General features: G+C 45.5%; 1 long non-coding RNA gene across 1 annotated transcript in view; it reads right to left on the reverse strand.

Moving 5' to 3' along the window:
• Positions 1 to 18,197, reverse strand: part of LOC129386083 (uncharacterized) — a 56,785-nt gene that overhangs the window by 8,396 nt on the left and 30,192 nt on the right. Inside the window, exons 3-4 of the long non-coding RNA XR_011893213.1 lie at positions 17,221 to 17,249; positions 719 to 898 (exon numbers count right to left, since the gene is read on the reverse strand). This is a non-coding gene — a long non-coding RNA (uncharacterized lncRNA). The remainder of the gene's footprint in view (positions 1 to 718; positions 899 to 17,220; positions 17,250 to 18,197) is intronic.

Genomic DNA, 18,197 nt, shown 5'->3' on the forward strand with positions numbered 1-18,197 from the left:
ATTGGCATCAAGAGAAAAAAATGGAGGTGGGCAGGTCATGTACTGTGCCAGTTAGACAACCGTCGGACCATTAGGGCAACATAATGGATACCAAGAGAAGGGAAACGCAGTCGAGGACGGCAGAAGACTAGGTGGAGCGATAAAATTAGGAAATTCGCGGGCGCTAGTTGGAATCTGTTGGCGCAGGACAGGGGTAACTGGAGATCGCAGGGAGGGGCCTTCATCCTGCAGTGGAGATAAAACAGACTGATGATGATGATGATGTGATTTTCTGGGCGTATCAACAAATTCAACTAGCACTTAGTGTTAGGCCGTAATGTGTGCACCAGTTTTTATCATGGCTTTGCAAGCAGGAGATATTGCGCGAAGAAATATTGCTGGAACATGCACACTTTACGGCATACTTACAAATCATAAAGTGACTCCTAAATCAGTTTGACGTCTTGGGGTTTTTATAATGCATAAAGAGCTATACGACTATTTAAGTCAGCTGGATTGGTGACAGAAGTGAACAATTCATACCAGTGTGCAATTGGGCTTTCGCCACCAAAAGAAATTAATGATAATCACTATATTTACCTCAGCTATGTTTTTACGTCCTTTTACGTAATATGTGCGACTTCCTTTCTCGACGCGGAGAGCAATGCCTCATTTTGTGTGAAATGGAACGTTATAATATTACCAAATACTACGTTGTACATAATGAACTGTAACTTACTTGACTGGCACTCCTGCACGCAGTAACGAATTGCAGGAAAATAAATATCGCCTTGCGCAACTCTCGCCGCTCGGCATCTTTCAGAAGTCTGGTTGTAATAATACCGCCTCACGGTGCCGTTCGTCCGTTTGGGATTAGGTGTAGTTGAGCAGTTGACGCGTGTTTTCATGTACTTCAACACTGAAAAAATAGGTGGATTATGTTTTGCAACGAAAAGGGCACTGGTAACGGATGAAATAAAAATTTATGTATAATATTTGAGAAAGATTCCAGATTGATGATTTCGAATACTACTCTAAAAAGTGTACACCGCCTGCTCTCTACCTGCTATAGAACAGGGCAATGTATTACTGTAGCAGTCGTTTGTACACCACTTGAAATATAAACTTAATCACACGTTGTTTTCTTTGTGCAACACACGAGTTCAGATTCGTGAGAGGAACAAATATCTATACATATATGTATCTGCATATATATATAGAAAAGTCGGTTGAAATCACAGTTTCACGCCAATGTGCTATCATTTGTGAACATTAAGATTAGAATATGTAAGTAACAAAATGGATAAGAAAATAAAGATAGCTGGATATGCAGCCTATTTTGCAGCGGACGGCGGTTCGGCTCTAAAGTTCTGCTTCAACACGCTGATCTGATCCGAATGTCGATACGGGGTTCGGACTTGGCGTCATGCAGAGAATCGCTTGCCTGCGTCACTGTAGCGCCTCACATATGGTAGCTCACCTGCACTGTACCGGGGCGTCGCATTAAGCTGATTAAACGGACCCTCGCCATCGTCCGAACCAACCGCCGTGAGTTGCTTGTTGGTGACGATATGAGGTCGGGAGGTTGAGGGAAAATAGAACCGTGTTTACTATTGCGCTATCAATTACATGCACACTCCACCCGCTTTCCCGCCGTTGGCGACGGCGTCGCCCTGATGTTATGTATAAAGTTCAAGTATAATGAGATCGTTGTCGCGTGTCCTATGTTGTATGTGCGAGTGAAAGCGCGCGTGGGTGAGCCGACGGTGGTGACTCGATCTCGCCCGCGCAAGGGAGGTTTATCGCACGTGGTACCGGGAGGGGGAGGGGGGCAGGGTGGCTTTTTATTCTGGTGGGCGTTGCGTATGGCGCAACTGTACGGGCTGTATCTGGAAACAGATCTGCGACAGGGACAGAGTGCGCCGAGTGCTGATAGCTTCATGTGTGCTGTGTTCTCACCACTTAGTTCGTGTTGAAGCGAGAGGCAGCAGGATGGTCCTTTCGCTAGCTGCGGCTGTGCACTTCGTCATTCAAGCGTTTCGGGAGCCTGTGGGCGCGGTAATTGAGGGAGATGTGATTATGTTTGCTTGTGCGCGCGTGACACCATGCTTCTTAATTTATTAGCAAGCAAATTTTTACGAGTTTACACTGCAAATAAAACTGATATTCTTACTTTGTATCGCTGTCTACTCATTTGCTCTCGCAAGCGATGCTTCGTCTTTCGGGCGAAAGTGCGAATTTCTTTTTCATAGGTTTGCAGGAATGGATCCACATATGTTTCGCACATTCCATGTAGGAGCACTATAAAGGTTCGAGTTCACTACACGTCTGAGCACACACACGTCAGCACACTCAGCTCACATGTCAGTGCACCAAAGCAGTCCACTTTTGGAAACTTAATTTTTCCTAGGTAAACTGTACGAAGGGAACTGATGGTGTCTATGGCAAGCATAATGGTAGAACTGTTCACAAGAACCTGCATATGGCCGCACAACCTTGCGGAGTTGCGCCTTTGATGTCCAACATTCGAACACGCCTACGAAGCACTGGGGAGACAATATGGAAACGAGTCCACGCTGTTTGTACGGAAGTAGTCGACACCGGCTCATTGCATTCCGTGGTGGTCAGCTGGTCAACGTCATGATACGCCTTCGCAGTCGTTACCGCTTCGACAGAGTGCAGCCGTTGTTGTCGCCTCGATATTTCCCGTCAGCTGTTCTTGTCGCCTATGATTCCCGATCAATGTTGGTGTCGGGCCCCGTCACCGTCCTGGTTGGCGCTGGTGAGGGGGCTACCTCGTGGGAAGCACCCAAAGAATATGCGCTGCCATTTTGGGACGCAAGAACAGAGCTTGCTTTGACTTTCCGACTACTGTAGCTATAGATATCAAGCAGATGTTCGCAAACTTTTGAAAGAACACGTCATCAGTGCCCTATCCTGTGTCTACTGGTAGACTTATGCGAAGAAACTGGGCTTTTGAATGTTAGAACAGGAGGCAAAAGAAACAAGCACTGTCTATCGCAACCATACGGTTTGTACGTTTAATGAGACGCTACTTACAAGCCGACATCACCAAGCGCATGAGCACATGGCATGATTACAATTCACGTTTATAGATATGAGAACTCTTTCTTGAGCAAAGATAGAGAGGGTGCCATGACGCAGCCATCATCACACTTGCGGATTGCAAAAGCTTGAAAATTGTATGCCTTCCTTGTTCCTGATATTTCAAAATGATGCATCTGGTCAAAGTCTGGAAAGTGTGCGCCCGTGGCTAAGCAAGTTCCTGCAAGGCGCTTTCTTTACCAAGTTTGCATCATGTCCTCATATATCATTAACGCAACAATGCCTTTGTAAACGACTTTGTTTGCGTGCGTATTGTCACAGCGCCTTGTTCCTTTTGCTGCTTCTGTTGACTTTCCTACGAAGGCTGGACAATTTATTTCAAGCACTGAAGGGAAGACTCACACCTGCCTTTTGCATATTATTTTGTGTTCAAATAAGTGACTCCATATTGATACATGCATATTGCGTGTTTCTTGTGGCCGATGCACGCGGCCGGCCCGACGAAGAAGATGAACGCTCTATGGCTCCTGAGCTGTCGGCTAAACTCGCCAGCGCTGCATAATCCTTTGTAAATACACTTTGTAAATAGTCTCCAGTTCTTATTTTTTCGTTCGCATAAGATTTTGGTGGATGGTGCCGTTCCCCGTCCTCGCTACTGAGTTCCGCAGCGGCCGGGCCGTCCTGCTTTCCGCAATAGCTCCCGGTGACGACACCTCTTCTGCTTCTACTCCTGCGACCCTACCAACCACGTACGTTACGGTTACGAACCCGCGCGATCCTGGCATAGTTTCCGGACAAGATAATGTCGATGTTGAGGACTGGCTCACCCTGTATGAGCATGTTAGCAAAAACAACCGCTGGGATCTTACCATCATGCTAGCGAATGTCCTGCTCTACTTGGACGGAACTCCTCGTGTCTGATTCCGGACACACGAGGGCGACATCTCTAGACGGGATGCTTTCAAGGAGAAGCTCGCCGACCTCTTTGGAAATCATTATCTGCATTATTCTTTGTAAAAAAGCCGACATCGCGACAAACCATACAAAAGCCACTTGTCTTTCCCTGGATCAGCACTCAGCAGCAGCGACAGCTGATAGTCTGTAGACGACATATTATAAAGAACCTTGCTGATTGCCATGGGAGTGTTTCTGCTTATGTGAGTTCCTCGATCGTTCTTCCGTTAAAGCTGTTATCGCGACAAGCACTACAAAAGCCACCTGTAGTTCTCTTGATCGGTACTGGCAGCAGTGACAGCTGTAAGTCAGTACACAACACATTATCACGAGCCTTGCTGACCTCCTCGGACGTTGTACTGCTTATGTGACTTCCTCAATCGTTCTTCCGCTAAAGGCGTCATCGCGAGAAGCACTACAAAAGCCACTTGCCGTTCCCTGGATCGACACTCGACAGCAGTAGCAGGTGATAGTCTGTACAGGACATAATAACACAAACCTTGCTGATCAACATGGGTGTGTTTCTGCTTATGTGACTTCCTCGATCGTTCTTCCATTAAAGGTGTCATCGCGAAAAGCACTCCAAAAGCCACTTGTCGTTTTCTGGATCGGAACTCGGTAGCAGCGACAGCTGATAGCCTGTAAACGACATATTATCACGAGCCTTGCTGACCACCATGGCGTCGCCCTGCCTATTTCACTTCCTCGATGGTTCTTCCGCTATACCCGTGATCGCGACAAGCACAACAAAAGCCACTTGCCATTCCCTGAATCGGCACTCGGTAGCAACGATAGCTGATAGTATCTCGAGGACATTATTATTATGATTATTATGTTCAACTGCCTTTGTTTCTGTTTCTTATGTTTACTGTACTCCACTCCTACAATAGCCCTGAATAGGGCTGCAGTATTTGAAAATAAATAAATAAATATAACGTAACTTGCTGATCATCATGGATCACCATCTGCTTATGCGACTTCCTCCATCGTTCTTCCGCTTAAGGCGTCCTGACGACAAGCACTATAAAAGACACTTGCCGTTCCCTAGATCGGCACTCGGCAGCAGCGACAGCTGATAGCCTGTACAATTTATATTGTCACGAGCCTTGCTGACTTCCAAGGGCATCGAACTGCCTAAGTGACTTCCTCGATAGTTCTTCCTCTAAAGGCGTCATCGCGACAAGCAATACAAAACGACTTGTTCCCTGGGTCGGCACTCGGCAGCAGCGAAAGCTGATATTCTGTACACCATACATTATCACGAGCCTTGCTGACTCCCAAAGGTGTCACCCTGCTTATGCAATTTCCTCGATGGTTCTTCCGCTAAAGGGGTCATCGCGACAAGCACAACAAAAGCCACATGTCATTGCCCGGATTGAGAGTCGGCAGCACCGACAGCTGATAGTCTGTACACGACACATTATCACGAGCCTTGCTGACAGCCAATGGCGTCGGCCTGCTTATGTGCCTCCCTCGATCGATCTTCCGCTAAAGGCGTTATCGGGACAAGCACAACAAAAGCCACTTGTCGTTCTGTGGACCGCCACTCGGCAGGAGCAACAGCTGACGAAGAGGTCCGAAGAGGTCCGAAGAGGTCCAGCGACACGTTAGGCGTGGCACACCCCGCCGCTGCGGCGGCCGGGCAATGGTGGCGTACGTGGAGATGCCAGGCTTAGCTTTCCGCGCCGGTCTGGCGAGACAAAAGGCGCCGATAATCGGCCAAAAGATGAGTCCACCTCACGCAAATTGGTCTCGGATGAGTCTTTTAAGCTTCTGCTGGTCGTTGCTAAAAACAATTTCCACGAACAGTGCGATAATCCACCAAAAACAATGACGGGTTTCGCGGAAGAACGATCGATGAAGTCGCATATGCAGGACGGCGTCCGAGGAGGTCAGCAAGGCTCGTGATAATTTGTCGTGTACAGACTATCAGCTGTCACAGCTGCTAGTACCGATCAAGAGAAATACAAGTGGCTTTTGCAGTGCTTGTCGCGATGACGCCCTTAGGGGAAGAACGATAGAGGAAGCCAGAAAAGCAGAGCCACGCGCATGGTGATCAGCAAGGTTCGTGATGTTGTGTTGTGTGCAGACTATCATCTGTCACTGCTGCCGGGTGCCGATGCAGGGCACGACAAGTGGCTTTTATAGTGGTTGTCGCGATGAGACCTTCAGCGAGAGAACGATTGAGGAAGTCACATATGCAGAGCCACGCTTATTGTGACCAGCAAGGTTCTTGATAATATGTCCTCTACAGGCAATCAACTGTCGCGGCTTTCGAGTGCCGAATTAGGGAATGGCAAATGACTTTTGTATGGCTTGTCGTGATGTCGCCTTTAGGGGAAGAATGAAGGACGAAGTCCCGTTAGCAGGGCGACGCCCATGGTGATACGACGCCCAAGGTTCGTGATAATATGTCGTCTACAGTCCATCAGCTGTCGCTGCTGCCGAGTGCCAGTCCAGGGAATGACAAGTGGCTTTTGTAGTGCTTTTCGCGATGACAGATTTAGCGGAAGAACGATCGGGGAAGTCACATAAGCAGACGACGCCCAGGGTGGTCAGCAAGGCTCCTGATATCTCCTGTACAGACTACCAGCTGTCGATACTCCTAGTCCCGATCAAGAGAACGACCAGTGGCTCTTGTAGTGCTTGTCGCGATGACGCCTTAAACGGAAGAACGATCGAGGAATTCACGTAAACATGGCGACGCACTTGTTGCTCAGCAAAGCCCGTAATAATATGTCGTCTACAGACCATCAGCTGTCGCTGCTGCCGAGAGCCAGTCCAGGAAACGACAATTGGCTTTTGTAGTGCTTTTCGCGATGACGGATTTAGCGGAAGAAGGATCGAGAAAGTAACGTAAGCAGAGCCACGCCCATGGTGACCACGAAGGTTCGTGATACTATGTCTTGTACAGATTGTCAGCCGTCGCTGCTGCCTAGTGTTGATCCAGGAACGGCAAGTGGGTTTTGTAGCGGTTGTCGCGATGATGTCGCTAGGGAAAGAAATATCAAGGAAGTGACGTAACCTGGGCAAGACACAAGGTGATGAGCATGGTTCGTGATATCTGTAACAGAGCCAGGCTATAACGCTTTTCCAATCAACTGTCACTGCTGCCGAGGCAGGCTTTACCAAGTAGTGGCACGTCTCTTACCGCTGTCCTTCAAAATAAATGTATACACTTATTGCACACTACCGGTATTAACATGTAGGAGAAAAACATGGAGGTTGACCGGTCTCCTTCAGAGGTACCTATGGACAACGCTATTAGTCGTGGAACCAGTAATGCTAGACTTATCGTTAACAGACGCGAAGATAACGGTGTGGTTAGAGAGCTAAGGTAGTTGATATATTAGGTGACAGAAAAAGGAAGAAAATGAAGTTGGGCAGGTCATGTAATTTGAAGGTCAGATTATAAGTTGTTCGTTAGAGGAATATTCCATTAGGTGTCTCTAACAGAGAGACGAAAATCTTCCAAGGGAAGGGAAGCCCAGTCGAGGACGGATGATTAGGTGGCGCGTGAACTTAGGAAGTTTGCAAGCATAGCCCGCGGTAAGCTGTCGCAAGAAAGCGGTAATTGGAGGTCGGTAAGAGAGGCTTTGCCAGGAAGGGAAGATTATATAAGCAGGTTATGGTGATTTATTTTCGTGGTATACTCAGCCATTTCTCTGCACATCACGTGGAGTGGAGTAGCTTTTGCATATCGGGCCGTTCTTATAACCTTGACACATTTTTATTGTGGAGGCAGCACGCAGATTTAGCGTGCACGCACGTATTTCGCACATCTGCTGGGCGAAAGGATGGAGTGTTTTTACATAATTCTAATATTCATGGTGTTCAAATGGTGCAAATTTTATTGCAGAATGTGCTATGGTGTGAATATATAGGGAAGATTGAAGATTTTATGAAAGAAAACTAGGCCCTTTGCAAGCAGCTCGAGGAGCAGAAGGGCTGAATTGGTTTGTGCATTTTGACTGTGCAGTAATTTGTAATTGGCAGCAACCGGGGTATTTAGTGCACATCGACATTTCTTCTAAAGTCTTCAGCTTTTGTGCTCACAAGCTACCGTCTGGTGTACCGACCATCTTGCCACGCTGCCATCTGGGTTACTTCGTCGTATGTTCAAGTAAGTGGTGAGGTATGCGCATATAATCCGGGTGCGCTTGCTTGTATCTAGCTGAGTTGCTTCCCCGCTTGCCAGAATTTATGGCACTCACTTTGGCATTAGTGACCAAGACAGGCACTACAGCAGCAAAACCTAGAGCAGTATTGATAAAGTATGCAGCTGCATTATCATACGTACTGCAGTGCCATGACATATCGCTAGGATAAGTAATAAACTCAGATATTTCTGATGGAAGTTCAACAGATCCAGCCTAATGGCTGAAATTCTGCGAGTTCCCTTGTAACGCGAACCCATGGGAGAGTGACTATGATAAGCTATAGTACCTACGCTTGTTTACGACGGACAGTTCGCGACATTGAAACCACCTGCGCATTGCGTAAAATAGCTGTAATAATTGGGATCACTGGAAAGCAAGTTTATTTGCTTGATTCCGTCGGAATTTGCTTCAGCAGTGGGAAAATGCCATTTTCTGCAAACTATTGAAAACACACAAGACTACTATTTGGAAAAATTGAGGTTCCCTTTGCTAGTCGACCCAGAGCTCCCTGGAACATGTACTCTGCCGCTCCTCGTAATTGGAATGAAATGTGCGGGTCGGCAACATCATCACTTTTGGCAGTTTATTAGCAGTGAAGATGTTCTTTCTAACCTTAACTACGCCGCCATACATACTGTTTCTGGTGACTGCTTATGGCCATACTTCCAGTCCCGGAGTTCTCCTAACGGTCACATCTGTAGGTAGAACGCCTCGGAGGAGTTCTCGACATCCGTCTGGATTGCAAGCGCCCTTTTTTGATTATTTTGCACGGAGCCGGAATCATCATGTAAGCGCACTGTTTATCTAATTGAGTACAATGTACTTCACGCTCCAACGAAAATCAATGAAGATGTAGGTGTTTTAAGTGACATATCTACGGGTGTCATTATTGTAATTGTAATCGAAAGATTGAACTGCACAGAAGTAAGGGTTTGAGGTTGACAGTTATGAGGGGAGCACGCGCTTTCCGTCAGACTGCGTGGCAGTCACTGTAGAATTTGTAAGGGCTAAATACCGACTCGTAGCTTTCGTAAAGAGTGATGCTGAGTTTCACTTTACAGGCTCTAAACCCAATAAAGAATGCTTGAGGACAACCAACTCTGGCGCGATGACCTCACATTTGACGCTGAGTGAAATGAAACAACGCGAACTGAAAGAAGCCGACGTATTTTAGGAAATACGCGCGCTGGTTACCACTAAACTGACCTTTAGCACCCCTTACGTTAGCCTTACAAGCAGTGACGTGTGAAAGTTAGACACTCTTATAAGGTGAACCTATCAAGGTGCGTTAGGGCTTCCGCCAGAGACCTCCACCAAACGCCTGGAGGAGGTCGGCATGCACAACACAATAAGCGAACTCATAGAGGCCCACCTGGAGAACCAGAAGTTACGGTTAGCACTCACGGAGCCGGGAAGAGCTGTCCTATGGCACTTAGGCCACACCATGCCACTCAACCAGAGGGCGTAGAAGGAACGCATAGCCCGAAATGTTCGTGAGCGTGGCTAAGTCGCACCGGTACCCAGGAACATGCATCCCGAACACAATAGAGGCCATCAACGCGCTCGCGTGGAAACATTACAAAAGAAGTGCGCCAACTCTCACGACACGCGGTACACGCATGCGGTCATGCACAAGAATAGAGGCAACCACCTCGTCAGCGTTGTGGACTACGCCCTGTGTGTGATCACCGCAGCAACGATAAAGCCTATCGATACCACTAAAGCTGAAGAGGCAGCCCTAGCTATAGCCGTGATCACGGGCCGCCTCAAAAGATAGATCATGATAATCACGGGCTAGAGCAAACCATGTCGTAACTACGCAGATGGAAGAATTTGGCGAACGGCGATCTCGATCCCAAGGACCTCTACCCTTCTTAAAACGGCCAGAAAAGTATGGACAACCGAACACGATTCTTCCGCTGGGAACCTGAGGGCCCACGCCTCGGCTTGAGTGCACATTCAGCCAGCCTCACAGTGAGGCAACTGTGACGAGTAGAATTCGGGATTAATCCCAAAATAATTTCTCGCCGCACTTCAAGACTAGACTGCAGCACAGGAAATATCCCCTACCGCACGACTCCCTCACGCGCGCTCAAGCAATTTTGTCGAGGCAGCTAGAGAAAAACTCCTTTCTGCACCGCACACTATACCACGCAATGTACCCCACCCAAAACCCGCAGAAATGTCCAGATTGCAATGCCCCGCGACGCTCTGCTACGCCGCTTGGACCTGCCAGTTTATGAGTACCAAACCTGCAATCCCACACCCGAACACACACAGTGGGAAGCCATACTGTCTAGCGTCAACTCCGCAGACTAGCTCAATCTGGTGGTGAGAGCGCACCGGGCGGCCGCGGCGCCAAGCACGGCCAGGGCCTGACGAAGGAGCCGGCGGTTCCTTTTTAATTTCATAAGTATTTTTTTTCCACTCTACTACTACTACTGGAAAATATGAGGATCTCACTCACTGCGGGAATCGATGTAAGCGAAGCTTGCTGTGCTGTTTGCTTTGGTTGAAGGTAACTAGCGGTAATGCTGACGGCCAATGTTTAACTTCTTCAAAGTTTACTTCAACCCGCAAGTGGTCAGTTAATTTTGAACGATACCTTGCGTGCGCCGCTTCTTATTGTCTGCGCACAGACAGACACAACACAAAGCGACGTGTTTGCTCGAGGAGTTCTTGTGCGCCAGTGTTCATAATCGTTTTGGAAAGGTTAATATTGTTATTGCCTCCCACGGACACATCGCATCCTGGCAGAAATGTTAAACTTTATTTAAATTATGGGTGTGTGCGTGCCAAAACTACAATAGGATTATGAGGCACTCTGCAGTGACGGACTCCGGGTTAATTTTGACATACTGGTGCTTTGTATGTACCTTCTATCCAAATGCTGCTGCTGCAGTGGGGATCGTACCAGTGACCTCAAGGAATGCAGTAGGCTCGAAGCTACCGCGGCAAGCACAGAAGTGTTGATTTGACGTGGGGTCGCTTCCGTAGTGCCATCAAGGCCATACGTTGCTTTGATGCGGCTTTGCGTTGGCACGCCCTGCATCCGTTGTCCGCTTGACTAATTTGCATGGTCTGTGTTTTTCAGAAGGAGCAGAAACGTATCCAACCCTACATTTAGTTTCCTGCAAATGTTGTCGTGTCTATAGTAGTAGCGTTTCCTTTATTTTTCACGTCACCTTTCCCATCTCCAACCGTCCCCTATGTACAGGAACTGTGAACGAAGATTGGCAAGGCTGTAATTCACTCATTTCGCGTCTGCGTTGGTACTACCCGTTCTTTTCCTCATCCCCCTGCCTCTTTTCTACCCTTCTATATACCTCCTCTCTGGACCTGCATGTTAGAAGAGTAAGCACTGTAGTTTTGGCAATGTTTTTGTGGATGTTCACGGACAACAAGATCTCTAAAAGGAGTATTGTGGCGACGTACATGGATCTCCAGAGGGCATTGGGAACATGGGACGTCATGGAAAGGTCGAAATGAGTTTCTCGTGCCACCTTTCCGCTCTCTCACGCTACTTCCATGTATATACACGCTCAGAACTCCCCCTCCCCCGACGCGGCATGCAAGGCAACCATAACAGCAACAGTAGCTGCGTAAAAGTTGAAAGAGGGTAAGAAACTTTCGCTTGGTTGTGTATCCCCATGATTATTAAAGCCGTATTAGAAATCTCGAAAGCTTACCCAGACATGTGCTTTGGAGCTTACTCGCCACGAGGAGATCATCGAAGCACCCTTCAAGGTTACTACGGCTGTACGGAAAATGACATATCGTCTTCCCATGACAAAATACACGGCGTTGACAGGAGTTACAGCAAATGCTTGCCGCGGGTATAATCACACCTTCAATGTGAATGGTCGTATCCTCAACAACAATAGTACGAAAAGAGGATGGAACCTTCAGATCATCTATTGATTCTCAGTTTAATTATAAGCACACCGATTTGCTTCCATTCGCGATGCGTGACCATAATGAAGCATGTGGCTCTCAGTGGTGGCCCAGAATCGCCCTGGGAAGTGTAGTGGCAGAGACCACTAGTGAAGAATCCAAGTGCACACCGCATTGGCGACTGCATTCGACATCTCAGGGTAAAAAAGCCTGCGTTTTAGCAGAGAAAATTCCGGCGCCTTGTTTCATAAAATGATTAATAAGCTACTCGAATATTTAACAGAAGATTTTCGCAGCGTGTATATAGACGACATCAATGTTTGCTCTCGAACTAATGGTAAACACGAACTGCACCTGGCGTAAATACTGAACGCTTTGAGCAAAGCCAAGCTAACAATGAGTATTGTGACGCTGCAGTGGCGGCGAATAACACAGTAGTAAAACTGTGAATCACGAAACTAAATTTCTATCGGGAAAACGTTTGCTTAGTAAGGTTGTGACACTTGAAGCAAAACGATAACGGAGAACACAGCCGGAGTTTGTCGAAAAGCTGATCAGCGGGTAACGCGCTTCGGCTTTTAAACATGATTTGTCGATAGTACCAATTCAAGTGCTCGTGCTCGCATACCTTCCCGAAAATACAACATAATTCGTGGCGTGCGTACAATCTGATCACACAAGTTTCAGCGAGAATTGACACAACAGATAGAAATAAGGACGACCGTCGTGTAAGTTCCAAATCATGCAGGCCTGCCTTGAGCTGAACGATAATATTAAGGGGGGAGGGGAGGCGAAATGCTGCCCCGGTAAAGGACAAACAAAAACAGGTATAAATATTAAGAAAAGTTAATTTTTCAGATGATCGGAGGCGTTCTTGGCCTGAAGCTTCGAAGCCCGCATATATACGCTGCTGTTGCTGCCGTTGACGCGTTGCATTCATGTATGGCAATTTGAGCGTTACGGGTCTGCTACTTGCACGATGTCTGGCACATGGTCGTCGTACTAAGCGCCCATGTTACTGGAGAACAGGCGAGTAAAAAGGCTGAGAATGTGTCTTTGTCGGGCTGACTTTGTTGAATTTGTTGGGCTGACAGAAAATGTTTGAAGGACAAACATTAAGCCGCAAAGATGGCGTGGCGGGACCAGACCAGCAGCAGCCGCAGGCCATGCCGAAAGAGCACTGACGAATGCTTGTTTGAGAATGAAATCATATGTCTTCTCTCATCTATTTGACGTAAACTAGGTAGTCTAATTAGGCTAAACAATACAGTCGAAACATGGAATTGGGAATACAGTGTATTTTACATAGCTTCGATGAATCTGAAAACACCACTAATCACAAGACAATCCATGCGAATATTCAAAGAAAAAAACTTTGTCAACTGTAGCGCAAGCATAAGCTATGGCTGTAGTACGAACTGAAATGCGCCAAGATTTCCATGAGGATACATTTGGAAGTAGGTGGTTGAATTGAGAATTTAACAAGTATCCGCAGGTCAGAGTTGAACACCCTGTACCGTCGTTGAATGCCATTACCAAAAATCGTAATTCGCGCATATTGCTGCGAATGATTTTGTGTCAGCCGATGCTTGGTCGAAAAAGAAACGCAAGGTAATACCTAATGTCTTAGGGTGGTTTATTCAGGAAAATACGACTACATCGTATGGTGCACCATTTCGAACTACTTTAGCTTCGGCAAGAGAACGCAAGCTCTTGCTTTGTATAGTATTGTAATGGAAGAATTTTAATTTAGCAGAGCAGTCAAAAGTGTAGACTCTCTGCATTGTTTATAAGGGCAAAGCTAGTCACAGTACTTGGTTGACATAGGCGATCATGGAAAGTAGCTGAAAGTTCTTGAAACCGCGATGTTACACCCAACTACCCACCGACCTCGTTAACAGTGTTTCACTTTAAAGCACGATCACTTGAAATATGTAATTTGTTGAGAAGGTGTCTTCTCTGAAATGTTGTTTTCATTTCCAGTAATAATAACGAAGCGTCTTGTAAAAATAACTAAGACGTGTTGCATATAACACAGTACCTGACTGGCTCAAATTGCCATCAGGGTGATGTTTCAATGTTAGTATGCAATAACATACAATATGAATGATTTTAAGAGTACTGCGAGATTACATTTCACTTCCAGATGTTCAGTTTTGGCGCTGGTAAAACAGCATTGTTCGTAAGGTACCGCCAACCTCCAGATCGTGCTAAGTTCCTAAATTTTTTGGTATCTTCCCTACCACAATCGCATGTAGAGATTCGATACCGATGTGAACAGTAGTTCTAAAGCAAACAGAGATGTTGTGAAGAGTAGTTCTAAAGCAAACAGAGATGTTGACAGTTTTATCACCTTGAACGGGTGTTATGTTGCTAATATTGAACTAGCTAGAATTAGTACTGAAACGGTCTCTCTAATACATCAACTTATAAATTATTTGGTATCATCAAGCGCAAAAGCAGGAGGGCTAGCCATTGCCTACCTGCGTTCCTTTGGGCTAAAAAGACTGTACTTAGATTAAGCAAACCAGAAGTGTGGTGTTTCCCATTGATATTTTTCGTAAAGCATTGCTTGAAGTATCTTGGAACAGAGTGGTCTGTTTACGTGAGCCTAATTGGATTAAAACATATCTTCAGGCACATTCAGAACATTGTGACTGGTTCACTTTCCTAGAGAGCGAGGCAGACCACAACTGCGCTTTCCTATGAAGACAACAAATAAATTTACAAAAACATTCGTAATTGGCGTTTTTACATGACAGGATTATATATAAGCGCTATCGCAGCAAGTTGAGCAAAAAAAGGCTGCGGAGGGCGTGACCAGAATGTCATTTTTTTACCTTGATATTTCCTACGATCTCCATGAGTTTACTGTAGACCCGGCTGAACAGGTTACCATATCACGAAACTTTTCACACCTTACCGGTTACCTTCCTCGTTGACGGCAAAGAGCTATGTGGAATTGAATTGGTTGGAGCATTTACCAATTATCATACCAGTATCTAAGCAACCAGGAGCTCGCCTGACGCAATTGATGGTACTCACAGTCAGGTTTATTTTTTGGGACCTACTATGTCGCAAGTTGCACGCGTTATCCATGATCCGAAAAACAAACTCTAGATTTGGTATTTATGGTTTTCCAGTGAGATCTACATATAAGTAGCTGGTATTATTGTTCCAGTTATTTGATATATTTTCAATGCTTGAACGAAGGGCAATATGCAACAGAAAATGAAACTAGCCGGAATCGATGTTGCTTTTAAAAAAGGGCGAAAGTAATGACAACAATTTAGAGAGAAGTTCTGATTCTGCGAGATTTTTCAAATATCTCCGAAAACAATTTGCACATTCGGTTTTACAAATTTTTAGATAAGCATGAATTATTCGTGGTTTCCTTATGTTTGGTATTTAATAACTATTTATTTACACATCTACAATTGCCCTGAGACATTGTTCTACAGATGTGTTAGATAAGAAGCGCAAAGCAATCTGAAAAGCAGAACTAGAGAGAAAACAACAACGCATAAACAAGGCGTGAACAACGCGTGAGGAGGCAGTCAAATATACGAGGGCGAATCAGAAAGTACTTGCCCCTATATCTTTATTAGCGAAGATAAATAACGTGAAGGTAAATAACAAATACACGTACTATTCTAGGTACGTTAGACTATTTTCTCACGTAGTCCTCACACCCGTTCAAACATTTGTCCCATCACAGTACTACATTTGAGATGCCCCTGTAGTAGAATTCACCCTGCTCATACGCCAAAAGCTCATTGTAATGCACGTCTTCACGGCATTTTGCAAACTCACAACACCATCACCTCAATACTCTCAAAGCAAGACACTTTTCCCTATACAGGCTCCATTTCCCGGTGGATCTCGATGAGCGTTCGTTCCTTGCTCGATAAAAAACTGATCACACTTCATGTGAGCCGCCATCTTGAACAACTGACAGAAGCATGGTACCGCAGACGTACCGGCAGATAAGGCCGGGCCGGGGCAAGAAAGGTCCACCACTGGGAGTGGATATATTCACTTCGTATTTACAGCCGTAACTAGGTTAATAAAGATAAGGACAAAGACTCTATGATCCACCCTCGTAAGTACAAAATACCAATGCATAAAAACTCAATGTACACAGTTGCAAATCATGTTTACCTTCTGCGCAAATTCAGGAGCGCGCAGCCGGAAGCATTCAACAATCGTGTGTAGATGTGCGGTTTGAATATTTGCAAGACCTTTAATGTTTACTGTTGTATTCCCCGCCAAAAAGTACTATTTTGGCGAGAACCTACCGAAGTAATGAGGTGTCTGACCTTACAGTTATTTCTGCTCTTCTAGAGCGAGATAATAAACACGTTTCTCTGGTAAAATAAGACTGTTCCGACTTGTTGCAAAAGTGATCCCAAAATTGATCAGCCCTTGTTTGTGCGCGCTTCCTCAGTTATCCCTGTTGTGAAAATAGTTCAAAATTTCCCACGCCAAGAACTACTCTGCAAACAAGATGGGCAGCAAGAACTTTCGCGTCCGTGCACTACTTTGGTCTCACCTAAGGCTAATACCATATATATATGCGGGTCGTACTTTCCACAGTAGCACAACGTATGAAGTATCCAAGGACAAATAATTTATTCCAGAGAAACGTACTGATGTGGACTCAAACCCAGGAACTTCACGTAGCAGGCCGACGCGATATCCGCTACGCCACACAGCAATCATGCTGCAGCTCCTTTCCTCTTCGCATCTCTGCATAAAATTTGTCGCGGGACTGTATCTGTTCGTACGACAGCCTCTGCTGACCAGTATTTACGTGCACCTGAGGCATCAAGTGGTATTAGTGCAGTCACATTCATCATTAAGCACGTGCTCCATGTTTCCTTCTATGTTAGCAGTCCAAGTGCTGATGCTTCATCACCCTTCTCCCCTCGCTAGCTCATTCTGCTGCTAATCTGAGGTCCGAGCCCTCATGCAAACTAACATTATATAGCGAGATTTTTAAACAAATTCTCTAGGTATGCTTCAATTTAGAGCCCAATTGGCTGTAGTTTGATATCTTGCAATAGGCACTGTCGCACAACATGAAGGCATTTTTGTCAATTATAACAAGTCTTGATGATTTGGTGATGTACCCACAAATAAAATAAAAGTGGAAAGAAATACTTACATTTTTTATCCCATTCACTTATAGTTGTGCTTGTTGTACCAAAAAAGAAAAAAGAAAGTGCAGTTGAAATTTAAATTGTATGGTTCTGAAAACGCTTGATTGTATTCTAAATGACTTTTAAGGTACCTGGAAATTTCCTTTGCTCGTGGAAACTTTGCTTTTTCTATACATATACATTACATTTTCTGCTTGGGAACTTTCACTTCTTAATCCTTACCAAGCTAACCAAATTTACCTGCCCCCCTTTAGCCATTTCCCCATAGCATCAATACATTCGCCAATGCCTTTACTAGCAGCTCCCCTGCCATGTCCTCTGCGCCCCTGCCTTGTCATAGGAACTAAGCGAATATTTACCTCACCAATCCGCAAACTATTATTCGCGTCTCGCTTGCTTCTAAAAAAATTCAACGAAGGAATGCGCGGCAAGGTTGTGATGCTCAACCACCAGCTTGTATTGCCCGGAAGAAAATGGAGGTTTGGAAATTAGGTTTTCTATACTACAAAATTATTTTAACCTATTGCATTTAAAATAGGTCAGAAGTATAAACTTGGGCTCGTGATTGACCGTAAAAGCGAAGCATTTGTGGAACCAATAATTGGGCTAGGACAATAAAGTGGAGAGTCTTGATCTGCTGAGTACGAATCTGCAGGTTTGATTTACGGCCACGGAGTTCGCAGTATCATGGAAAATAACAGTCATACGACTGTTATTATTTCGCTATATGTTACTTTTTATTATTATCTGCTATCTGTATTATTTCGCGACTGTTATTATTTCGGTATACCTCGCTATCTGCACTGAACAAAAATATATTTTGCGTTTTGGTACAGTGAGGTAAACTGCTCAGAATGTCACTGTACGTTCTCTCAGAACGCCCGTCTAGGGCACATGTCTTTTGAACATGCACAGCCATAGCGTACTTTATTCCTACAGCTCAGCTCACTCACTGTGTACACACTTTGCGTATTCCCAGAAT

The sequence above is a fragment of the Dermacentor andersoni genome, chromosome 3 (assembly GCF_023375885.2).
Source record: "Dermacentor andersoni chromosome 3, qqDerAnde1_hic_scaffold, whole genome shotgun sequence".
In the NCBI taxonomy this organism is placed as follows: Eukaryota; Metazoa; Arthropoda; class Arachnida; order Ixodida; family Ixodidae; genus Dermacentor; species Dermacentor andersoni.